This window comes from Myzus persicae, unplaced genomic scaffold (genome assembly GCF_001856785.1).
Source record: "Myzus persicae strain clone G006 unplaced genomic scaffold, MPER_G0061.0, whole genome shotgun sequence".
Lineage (NCBI taxonomy): Eukaryota > Metazoa > Arthropoda > Insecta > Hemiptera > Aphididae > Myzus > Myzus persicae.
Genome location: NW_019103036.1, coordinates 123,102 through 134,447, shown reverse-complemented (window position 1 = coordinate 134,447; position 11,346 = coordinate 123,102).

Here is an 11,346-nt window from a genome sequence, read left to right as displayed (position 1 = left end):
AATTTTAATTATTTACAAATAATAGTTAAAATATTAAAACAGTTATAGAGATGAACACATTTCATTGATAAAAGTTGTATTAATTAAGGGAATCGGATACTGACGATGATACTTTTTTAAGGAGTTTAATATAGGCAATTTCGATATTTTATTTCGGCAGGGCCGTGTAAACGTGTGCTTAGTATCCAATAAGTACGCTATCATTAGAGTAAGTGTATATTGGATTGTGTGTAAAAGAAATAGCTGTGCGCTCCTGTGCGTGCCCTAACATAGCAATAACGGATTACACGAATGCCTAGTATTAATTTTGTTTTTTTCTAGTCAAATGTATCAACTTACTCATCCGATCAAGTTTCTGAAAACATGTTAGAGTTCGTCATATAATTTATCTAAAAACGGCTTCTTTACATTTTTAGATTAATTTTTCCATTTCAATGTTAGGTATTAACAATTTAAAATTCTTAATATTCAAAATTTAAAAATCTAATTTTAAAGGGATAATGAATATTGAATTAAATTACCAAAAAGTGGAAAAGTCATTTTCAAGTAAGCTTTATGAATAGTTCAAAATTAAAAAATGTTTTCGTTTGTGTTATCTGATGATTTGAATAGACGGTGTACAGTTGGCATAAAATAGGTATATTATGGTAGAAAATTCAAGCGGGATCTTCTTGATAAAAATATATTATTTATTAGTTATTACCATAGAAACCTAAGGGTCCTAACAGACGATCGGCATTTATCCTGCAGTCCGGCTTCTTAATAATGTATAGCGTTAGATTGTGGAACCTTTTGTCCTGTAGGTCAGTTCGCCCAGTTCGTCCACTCCGGCATAATTACTGGCTAGGAGGAACACGGTGACCGGCCGACAAAATCCAAAGCATCTGACTTACAGTACCGTGCCTAAAGAAGTTTCGCTTTAAAAAAAATTGACGTGACTGTTGTTTTAGACCGTATAGATGTGGTACTGCGGGTAATGGGCTTATTATGTAAAAATAAAAGATTTTGAGGGTTATTGCTATTTTTACAACAATTCCAAAGTTTATCAAATTCAAAGTATTTAAAATGTACTCAACTTGAAAAATTATTTGAATACCAATACTCAAATAATTTACAACACTGGGCATTACACTATAAACGTATAGGCTTATGAATGATGTCTGTACTGAATTTTCTGAGATTAATGATATCCACATGAGAGTTTTACTCAAAAACTATAAAAAATTCCAAAAATGTACTTTATCTTGTAATTTTTTCAATGATGTGGTATATTTTGACGTTACACATTTATGAATTTATGATTTAAAAACAAATAGGTATCTAATAATATTCATTAATAATCCTTTAAAATGAAGAATTGACAATTAATAATACGTAATGTATTGCAATTTGAAAGTAATTGGCAATATAGAAAATGTAAAACCATGCAGGTACAATACGATACATTGTAATGAATTAAAAAAACGTTCTAAATTTTTATAGTTTTATACAGGAATGAAATAAAAGTATGTAATTGTATAATGTTATCCTAGAAGTATAAGTATAGGCAAACAAACAAACACAATACACAAAAAAGAAATTCATCTAAACAGTGATAGATAGCGCCACATAAATTTATTTCTAGTGAATGCTCCAAACATGAATTACTACCTAGTTATCATAGAGAATCATGCCTAGTCAGCAGGCTAGTTACTGTACGTCCATATTATGTAACTTCTTGTTAAAATCATTGCAAGGAATTCCTCCGAGCATGCTCAATATTACCCCACAGTACGAGTAATACCACACATTTTTATTTTTTGGAAAACAATAAACATAATAAAAAAATACTAATAGTTAACTAAATAAATAATTTTACTTAGATAGACACATAGCCACTATATTTATGTATCAAATGAAAAAAATTGTATGGTACTACTTAAGTTCATATACAAATTATTTTAGTTTAGATGTCATTCCTATATAATATAGTTAATGCTTGTAACATTTATACGACTAGGTAAGTAGTAGGTACTTAAAAACGCGAGTTGCTTATAAAATGAATCATGATTAAATATTTTGAACACTTATTGAGTAATGTATTCATTTTACCTAAACCTACGAATGCAACTAGTTGCGTCTCACGGTAAAAATGTCTTCCGAATTTTGTGGTACATATGAATTGAATCCCAGGTTTTTTTAGCATACGTCATACGAATAATAACTGAGTCTGCGACTAATTAAACATTATTTTAGGTTAAAAATGTTATATTGATTTTATTTAGAATGTTTGTCGCAGGTATTAAATATTTTTAATTAATGTTATAGCATTGGTAAAAATTGTATGATATAATATTTCTTATAAATTCAAGTTTGCCAATTTAGTTTTTCTTCTAAATTATTTCATAGTGTTAGAAATAAAAGTTTCTTTTTATATAGAGTTTATAACATGTATGTACCTACCTCTACCTGAACCCTAGAAAATAATTCGGTCAGTGATGTCAATTAGTTATAAGATAGATCTAGTTAATAGATACAGAAAATCATCTTGAACTAGTAAAAATAAATATATATATATTTTTTATTAGGTTAAAGGCTTCAACAACTCAGGTCATTAGCCTCAAAATATATTATAATATTATAAAATAAACCTATATTATGACGGCTGACTGTCGTTATTATCGAATGGGGAACAATAATAATTAATAATATTGCTAGGTATTGCAGATACGGCAAATATTAATCGAACCGCAATTCGGATATGAGTACCTATATGACCTTTTTTCCTGGTTATATTTGGGACGTAACTTGTACCTATGCTGCCAAATTGCGATTACTATGTTAATATAAGTCCTAAAAATTAAAACTTTTTTGCCGTTATTTAAATTTAAATTTCAAATAAAAATTTGTACTCGATTTAAAAATTAAACTTTTTGGATAACATGACTAAAGTAATAAGTAATATTATTTAGTCATGAAAAAATTGCATACATTTGTGGTACACCACTTCACTCATTTACGCTTAAAATGATCATTAATAATTAATAATAATATACAAATTCAGTTATTAGTTTATGATTAATCACAAAATACGCAATTATAATTTATATTATAGTGTTGCGCAGTTTTATCATACAAATATTATTTTTTTTTTTAAGCTGTTGTTTTATACTTTCATATTGTACCTATAGTCAGCTATAGAATAATAATATAATATTGTAATCTGCTCCTATGGTTTACATTAAATAGAGTTAATATGTTTTAATATTTTAAGCTATTTTCATTATATTTGGCTATTCCAATGTTGCCCTTTTTAATAAAACTGAAAACTGTTGACCTACAATTAGTAGTAACAAGGTAATCGCCAATATTAATTATTAAATTAATAGAAATCAGTCACAATATTGTTGAAAACATTGCGAGCTTATGGTATTAGCTAAAAGTGGTGTTAGTGGAACCACTTGTTTACATCTTCATTATTCTTAATTTGTCGGGAAAATTGCCTGTTGAAAATCCTTTGAATTTTTCAGTCAGTACCTATCTAATGGGTATATTTTTTTTTTATAAATATAAAATCTTCATTTTGAATACTCATATTATTGAATACTTACACACACACACACACACACACACACACACACACACACACACACACACACACACACACACACAAACAAGAAACAATGTAGTGTTCCTAACAATTTTTTTTTCTGGTTCAGCCATAACAGAGTACATAGACTCGTGTAGTCGTATAAAAGAATATACTTTCATTATAATTCACGCGTGTAAGGACCTGCATGAATTATTATATTACTCTTAAAAGCAGGAGTGAAGAAATTTTTTTTAAAGAAGTTGTCGGTGGGTGTCTGTCATCTGAAACACGTATAAGTACAGCATTTTCCAGACGTACTGCCGTGCATGCAAATATCGTCCAACCACAGTTGAAGTCTTCATACACACACGCACACACATATATCTTATAAAGTCATCGACTGCGTTGTACACATATATATGTACACGTAGAGTACGTCTGAAAGCGGCGGCGGAGTTTGATTAAACGATGTGTGTCGTCGTCCGTATAGGTGGCAATAAAATGCGCAATATATGATGTGTATTATATCCAAAGTTCGGTTTCGCGAACACATGCGCCCCACGCACTATATATTATATATTTGCGAGTTATTCAAACATTCTGGAGATTCTTGGACCGAAACGATTTTAATATATCACCTTTGGACGGTAAGGAATATATAATATATGTATATAAAGTGTGTGCATGTGTATATTTATACATATATATTATATTATAATATACACATACACCGCAGTCGTCTCGTGCATATATCCGGAATCCTATTCGTCTTTCACTGCAGCGTATCCGTGCTGTTCTCCGCGTATACCTGTATATAATACTATATTATATTATATATACACGTATACGATATGCGATCGTGTGACTTTCGAGAGAGCAGACGGCACATCGAAAAACCATCAGCATAACCTTCCAAATTATGATTGTATTATTTATTTCCATAATAATACTTATTATTATACTTAAATATACTCACACAGTGACAGTTTAACAATATTTTACACAAACATTGTATCTACGTAAAATGCGTACCTACCTATCTAAATGTATTATAATATTATTTGTTATTATAATCATTGTCCAATAGCTCCAGATATAATATAAGTACCTACTGCACATTATATACAACACTTATAAGTTATAATTGTATAGTTCTATGTATATTATATACGTATTACGTAAACATATATATATATATATATATATATTACTATTGTCAAACATAATATATTATACTATATATAGGTACCTACAGACTACAGACAACAGCACTGAACTCTGCAGTATAGAGTTGAAAGGGAAACAGGCTACAGTGTAGTTTTAGTTTAATTATTGTTTAAAATTTACAAAATTCAGATTGGAACTAGATGTGAAACGTGTTTAAATTTGTTGTATCACTTAATTATATGTTTAGTCGTTCATAATTTCGTTGTCGATGGATCTAATCATTTGTGATTAGGTCATCTCAGTGGGTGACAGCCTCACATCCGCTTCATTGGCCAAACATGCGTAATAGTTACGTCGTCGTTTCGCGGTTTGCCATTGCAGTCTGTCATCGACGATGACTCATCGGCCATCACATTTCATTTGCCAACTTCATCATCTCGGTGGCGCCAGTTACCTCTGGTTTTCCGTTCGTCAGTGGAGTCCTTCAAGTTTCAATAATACTTCAACAACTTGGACTGTGTCCATACCGGTGAATTAATTTCGTACCAAGACGGATATCGAGAAGAATGTTAAGACAATATGGATGACAACAAATTATAGCTTATAATTCTGTGACGATAATATTCCAATTAGTTGAGTACTTTCTTATCGAATATCGACATTGCAATAATCATGATGTTTGTAAAACTCAGGTACGCTAGACAGCTTCGTTTTTATATATTTGACGGGAGAAATTAAAAATTGTTTTCGCTTTGTTAGGAATTCCGAATACAGAATCTATTAGTTTAATTAATGTGATGATAAATGACAGTAGATAAAGATAAGACCGCAATAATTGTGTTTCAAACAACTGAAATAAAATCTTAAAATCGATGACTATTGATCTTCAGGAGTTGTCTGTTTGTTGCACCATTATTAATATATTTTTTTTAAGTATAAGACTTAAATTCTAAAAATAAAATTTAAATTTAATTAAAACAAATACACATAATTTAAGTATGAAAATGTTTTATTCCATCCAAGAATTGAAATAAAAGGACTCGTTGGTTGCACCCATGCTCAGAATTGGAAAACCCAATGTTGTTATGTTAATAATAATCCAATAAAATTAATAGAATATGTCCGTTAGTTGCACTCATTCGTGGATATTCATCATTTTTTCTCTAAATTATCTGTGAAAAATCAAAAAACTAATTTTGTCAAAAATATGTTCTGGTTGTTATATAGCAGACCTTTCAATATTGTATTTGAGCGGCGCAATATATTTATATTAGGACTCTGTACTGTTTCAAATATATAAATGTATTTTTACTAGGTATACATTTCAAAAAACCTAACTTTTTTTTACCCATTTGAGTCATAATAATAAATTATTTCAGTATAGTTATGTGAATTAATAAAAATTCATAAAGTACAGATTTAAATTCAAAAATACCTGGTGAGAAATAATTGTTCACTGTAATGTTAACTATTCTGGATTGACGATAAACTATATAGTATGGAGTACAGTAAAGGATTAATAAGAATAATAAAATGTTACAATATAGTAAGAAAACGCGAGTGTTGCTACGTGGATGAAATGAAACTTCTTTAAAGAGGATATGAAAAAAAGCGTTTATCACGATAAAATATTAAGTTGTAATGGAAAATTAAGACTACGTGTGACTATTTTAGTGACTATGTCTAATACAACCTTGGGTATAACACATTAACACACTGATTTTTGGTGAAGGCCAAAAACTTTTTGAAACCCAATATCGAATTATGTATATTATTGTATGTAGTCAGACATTTTCATTCAATGTATAATATTATATTATACATACTATTTACTCGACACACCGTCGTTACCGCAACTCGGACCAGGTGCATAACAAGCGATGCTCGTTCATATTATACTATACGACACTCCAGCGGTTACCGATGTAGATATTTTATGTCGTACCAAAGCGTAGGTTTCGTTGACCGGTCAAGTAAACTGTGGTGATGACGATTGACGGCTAATCGAAACCGAACTGAAAATAATGTATTTCTGTCCTCGAGTAGTAATGGAAAAGAAAAGAAACAATATACAATGTTGTAATGACGAGTTATTACTTCGATATAACGTTTAAACAGATTAAAGTTAGTGCAGTGATTTGTATTTATTTCTGATAAGCTTCTATAGAGCGTTTTTGCACTATTCATTAAACTTTTACTACCAAAATGCTTGTTATTGGTTGGCGCTTGCTATTTTTTTGAGTCTAGCGTTATAAGTACGTATGGTTACATCGTTAATAACAAATCAACTATCATTTAAAATTACATAAATTATGTAGCGTCATTTGTGATAGTGTTCAGTGCTTATATTCACCAGTGGGGTATTTTTTGATATGAATTATATATTTTTTTTAATATTAGAAAATTATAATATACTTACTATTGTACCTACACCTAAACGAAATCAAGTTTAGGTATATGTACCGAAATAAAAGTTTTAAATACATTGGTATTTATTTCGGTTTTTTGCGTTATACTTACCTACCTAACGATAAATGTTACTCTGGTCACAGCAGGTATGCTTTTTTTTAAACGTTTTCTATCAAGGTTCAAATAATAGCACATTTTATATAAAACAATAAGCATACACAGAGTGATTTTTTAAGCACCCTCACACCCTTTTTATACTTGAACGATCATTGAAGCAGACGTCGCTTAACCCATCATGATTATTTCAACAAGATTTAACTTGGATTTTACAAATGTAACTTGGTACCTTTAGGCTATAATATAGCCGCATAGGTATAATGCACCATTAATATAATAATATATTATTTAAAATAAAAAAAATTCCAAATATATCCAATGACGGTAGTGTAAGCGTGTGAAAAACCAACAATTTTTATCGAGTCTTGAATATTGTAAGTTTTCGACATTTGGCTATGCTATTATCATTATGTGCACTTCTTGTCTGATGAAACGCGCCACGATAACATAGCTTCAAATACTTATAGACGCCCATAGTTCTATGACAGTTGTGTACAATTTATACTGCGTAATTTCACATATAATACCTATAATGGGCTCTGAGTTAATATGGGTTTGTAAAATCCAAGCTGACCATCAAATTTAATGAAAGCGATCGTATATACGAAAACAAACGCGTTTATCTGCGATACGATATTGTTATTATTTATTTCTGTCATAGTGTCGTTAGTGGCCCGGAGTTAGAGATGATATAGTTGGCTAACAGTCTGATGGCAGCTTTTACACTGAGACGGCTTTTGAAACCGATGGTCCGGTATGCATGTTATGTATGAAATCTAATATTTTTGAATGTGAAGCTCCTTAGGTACCTTAAGTTGGATTCGTGGGCTCAGACGTTGTGACTAAAAATCGTCACGGTCGTGGTTTACTATAGACACTATAATAAATAATAAACAAGGGTCCAATCAGATGATTGGATTTTGCCGGCCAGTTGCCGTGTTTCTCCTAGAGCGGTAAATACGTCAGAGTGGCGACTAGCTGATCGGCTAATGAAAAAGGACATTGCATGTACATTATTGTTGTTACCACAATCTATAACTATATACATAAAAAACCGGACGGCAGAGGCGGGCTGGCAAAATCAGGTCGTCTGTTTGGACCCTTAGGTGTCTATGATGGTAATAAATAATAAATCAATTTGTCTTATCTTCCTACCTATCAATTTTTAATTAATTTCAATTTTTATTTTTATTTTTTTCCATTACAAACTTAATATTTGACTTTGATGAACCTTTTTTCATACCATCTGTGAAGAACACTTCATCCGGGCGTACTATTGCAACACTCGCGACTTTTTTTATTTCATACCTATTAAATACATTAACGGCTGCCGTTCACGACAACTTCGCACAACATTTTCGGCGGATAGTGTTGAACGAGTGAACTAAAGTAATATAATATAGAGATTTCACGTCTAATAATATTGTGCCAAAACTTTTTTTTTATTCGTTTTGACCGCAATAAAACGCAATATTGACGCTTTCTATCGGGTCGGAGAGCACTTTTGTTAAGAATTTGTAAAAGAAAATATTTTTATCTGGCTGTTGAATAAAATATTCACACTGCAATAGTTGTGCAATATTAATTATTAATAATATTATAGGAATTATTGTTGGGAATTTGAATTAATTTTGAAATATACAATTTTTTTTAAACTTCACGATTAAAATACATTCTTATGAGAGTTTGATGAAATCCAAGGACATGGTACAGACATTTGAGGTGTATCAGGCGGTGCGTCATTAGTTGATATATGTGTACCTATATATTATTTTATAATGTCGTAAATTAATCCAGCATTCGTGCACATGATTATACACAGCATTGTGGTATTATTGTACTATGATTTTGTTGTACACATATAATGACCAAAAGTTGTTGGAAAGGGGTTGGTATTTAGGAATATGGGCCGCAAGGGGATAGATCCGACCAATGAACGGCAACAAAATGGAGAACGTTACAGTGTAACGTTATTCGAAAGGCAGGCGCGTACGGTTCGCACAAGCGCACACGGCGGCGCATATTATCATACAATAATACAGTTATACACTGTATATGTATACCACGTAAATCCGAGAGTTGCGCACATTATAATATAATCATAATATCCGAATGCAAATATTTTATTTACTGCAATACATTATCCACTCGTAAATAATACGTAATATTATACTCGTTATAGCATTATGGTAAGTATATGTTATTATAGTTATTACTCATTTGTGTATCTATAAGTTAAAAACTTAAAACCATTGTAAGTATAGCCTTATATGGGTACTGTAATGCTTACCATAAATTAATTATTTTCACGACCACACAGTTTAAGATAAAAGACAATAATAATTATAAATTAAAATTTATAATCTCAACTTTTCTCTGACAAAGTTTTGTATAGAAATTGTATAAATCGTTTCTATAAAATATGCTAAATGTATACACGCATATTGCATATATTATATAGGTATTGCGTTCATAGTTCATTCTATTTTCTTTCGAATTTGTATTCCTCATTGAAAATTTAAATCAAATTAAAATATAATTATTTTGGTAAGTTATATATACCTTTATGTTGAAATAAATGATATTGATCGCTTCTCTCGCATTGTAAATTTATAAAACACTTTTTTATGTGGAAAAAAGATTTTATATTTTTGATAACGTTATGGGTACCAAATAGGCAAATACTGTGCTTAAAATAATTTATCCAGATACATTTTTTTAAAATTTGCCTGTTAAAGATAGGTACCTGTTATATATATTAAATACATTGTACCAATTATACCTGCTAATTAATCGCTGAATATAGGTAGTTGATTTTATCCTCATGTATAACACACGGCATAATGATAAAATGGTTTTAATATAAAATAAATATCTATTAATATTTTTATTAATACCTATTAAGGTACTATATATTCTATTATATATAGTTTAGTAGCTGTAATATGTTAACTTATTGTAGTAAGTACTATACAGATATTAATTATGTTCCATTTAAAAACAAATTTACCAATATAATACTTTTGAAGTACCTGAATAATATTATGTATGTAGTATGTATCATCTGAAAATAAGTTTGTTAATAAACTGATGATATCACGCTACGAATGACTTATAGGGCGTTAAACGCGGGTGCTGCATTTACATGTATGTGCGCATTCGTTAGAACCCCTACAAAATTCAAATTGGTTGTGCTCAGTTATTTTCAATTGTTGACTTGAACGATTGTACCTATTATATTATATTGCATGGCCAAAAGAAAATGATAAAGATACGTGTGCCTGCAAAACCAACGGTAGAATGGCATACTCGAAACGAGCAAAAGTATAGTTCGGTCCAACTCCGCGCGTGCCGTACTAACTTGAGGAAATATTATTGTTCTCTTCCTCTATTGTTCAATTATTCGTGTTTAACACTTATGTAAATAAAAAACGATTCATCATAAAAAAAACAATTTTCATGTAGTATATATTTTACCCACATATTATAATATTATTATTTTCCAAGCGAATATTGGTTTAATTTAACTTATAGTATAATTATATACTAAATGATTACGGTAAGTAGGTCTAAAATATACTTAATAATATAACTAATTCCTATAATATAATATTGTAATTATATATTGTAAATCGAATATTACAGGTGTTTTTTTTTTATAATTTTCACCATGTATTTATTCGTTCAATACAACTTGATTGTATGCATTTCAGTATAATTGTCTACTTATCTAACGACATTTCAAAAAATGTATTCTATTTCTTATTGATCATCTGTTATATAATATAATTATCTAATAAATTATCTATGTAAGTCATACTATAAAAATAAGTTGCAACAATCTATAGTACATATATAGCTGACAAATAGCGTGGACTTGAATACTTGATAAAGTTAACACTATATAGCTTTATATATTGCTTATAGGTACTCATATAATTTACATGCGTGTGATTATAAATTATGTAATATTTATAGAATTGTTCATGAGTTATGTTGTATTTTGCAGTCTACGGATGAGTCGGAAAATTCGAATATCCATTGTTTATACAGTACAATTTGAGTATACGATTTGAAGTTTT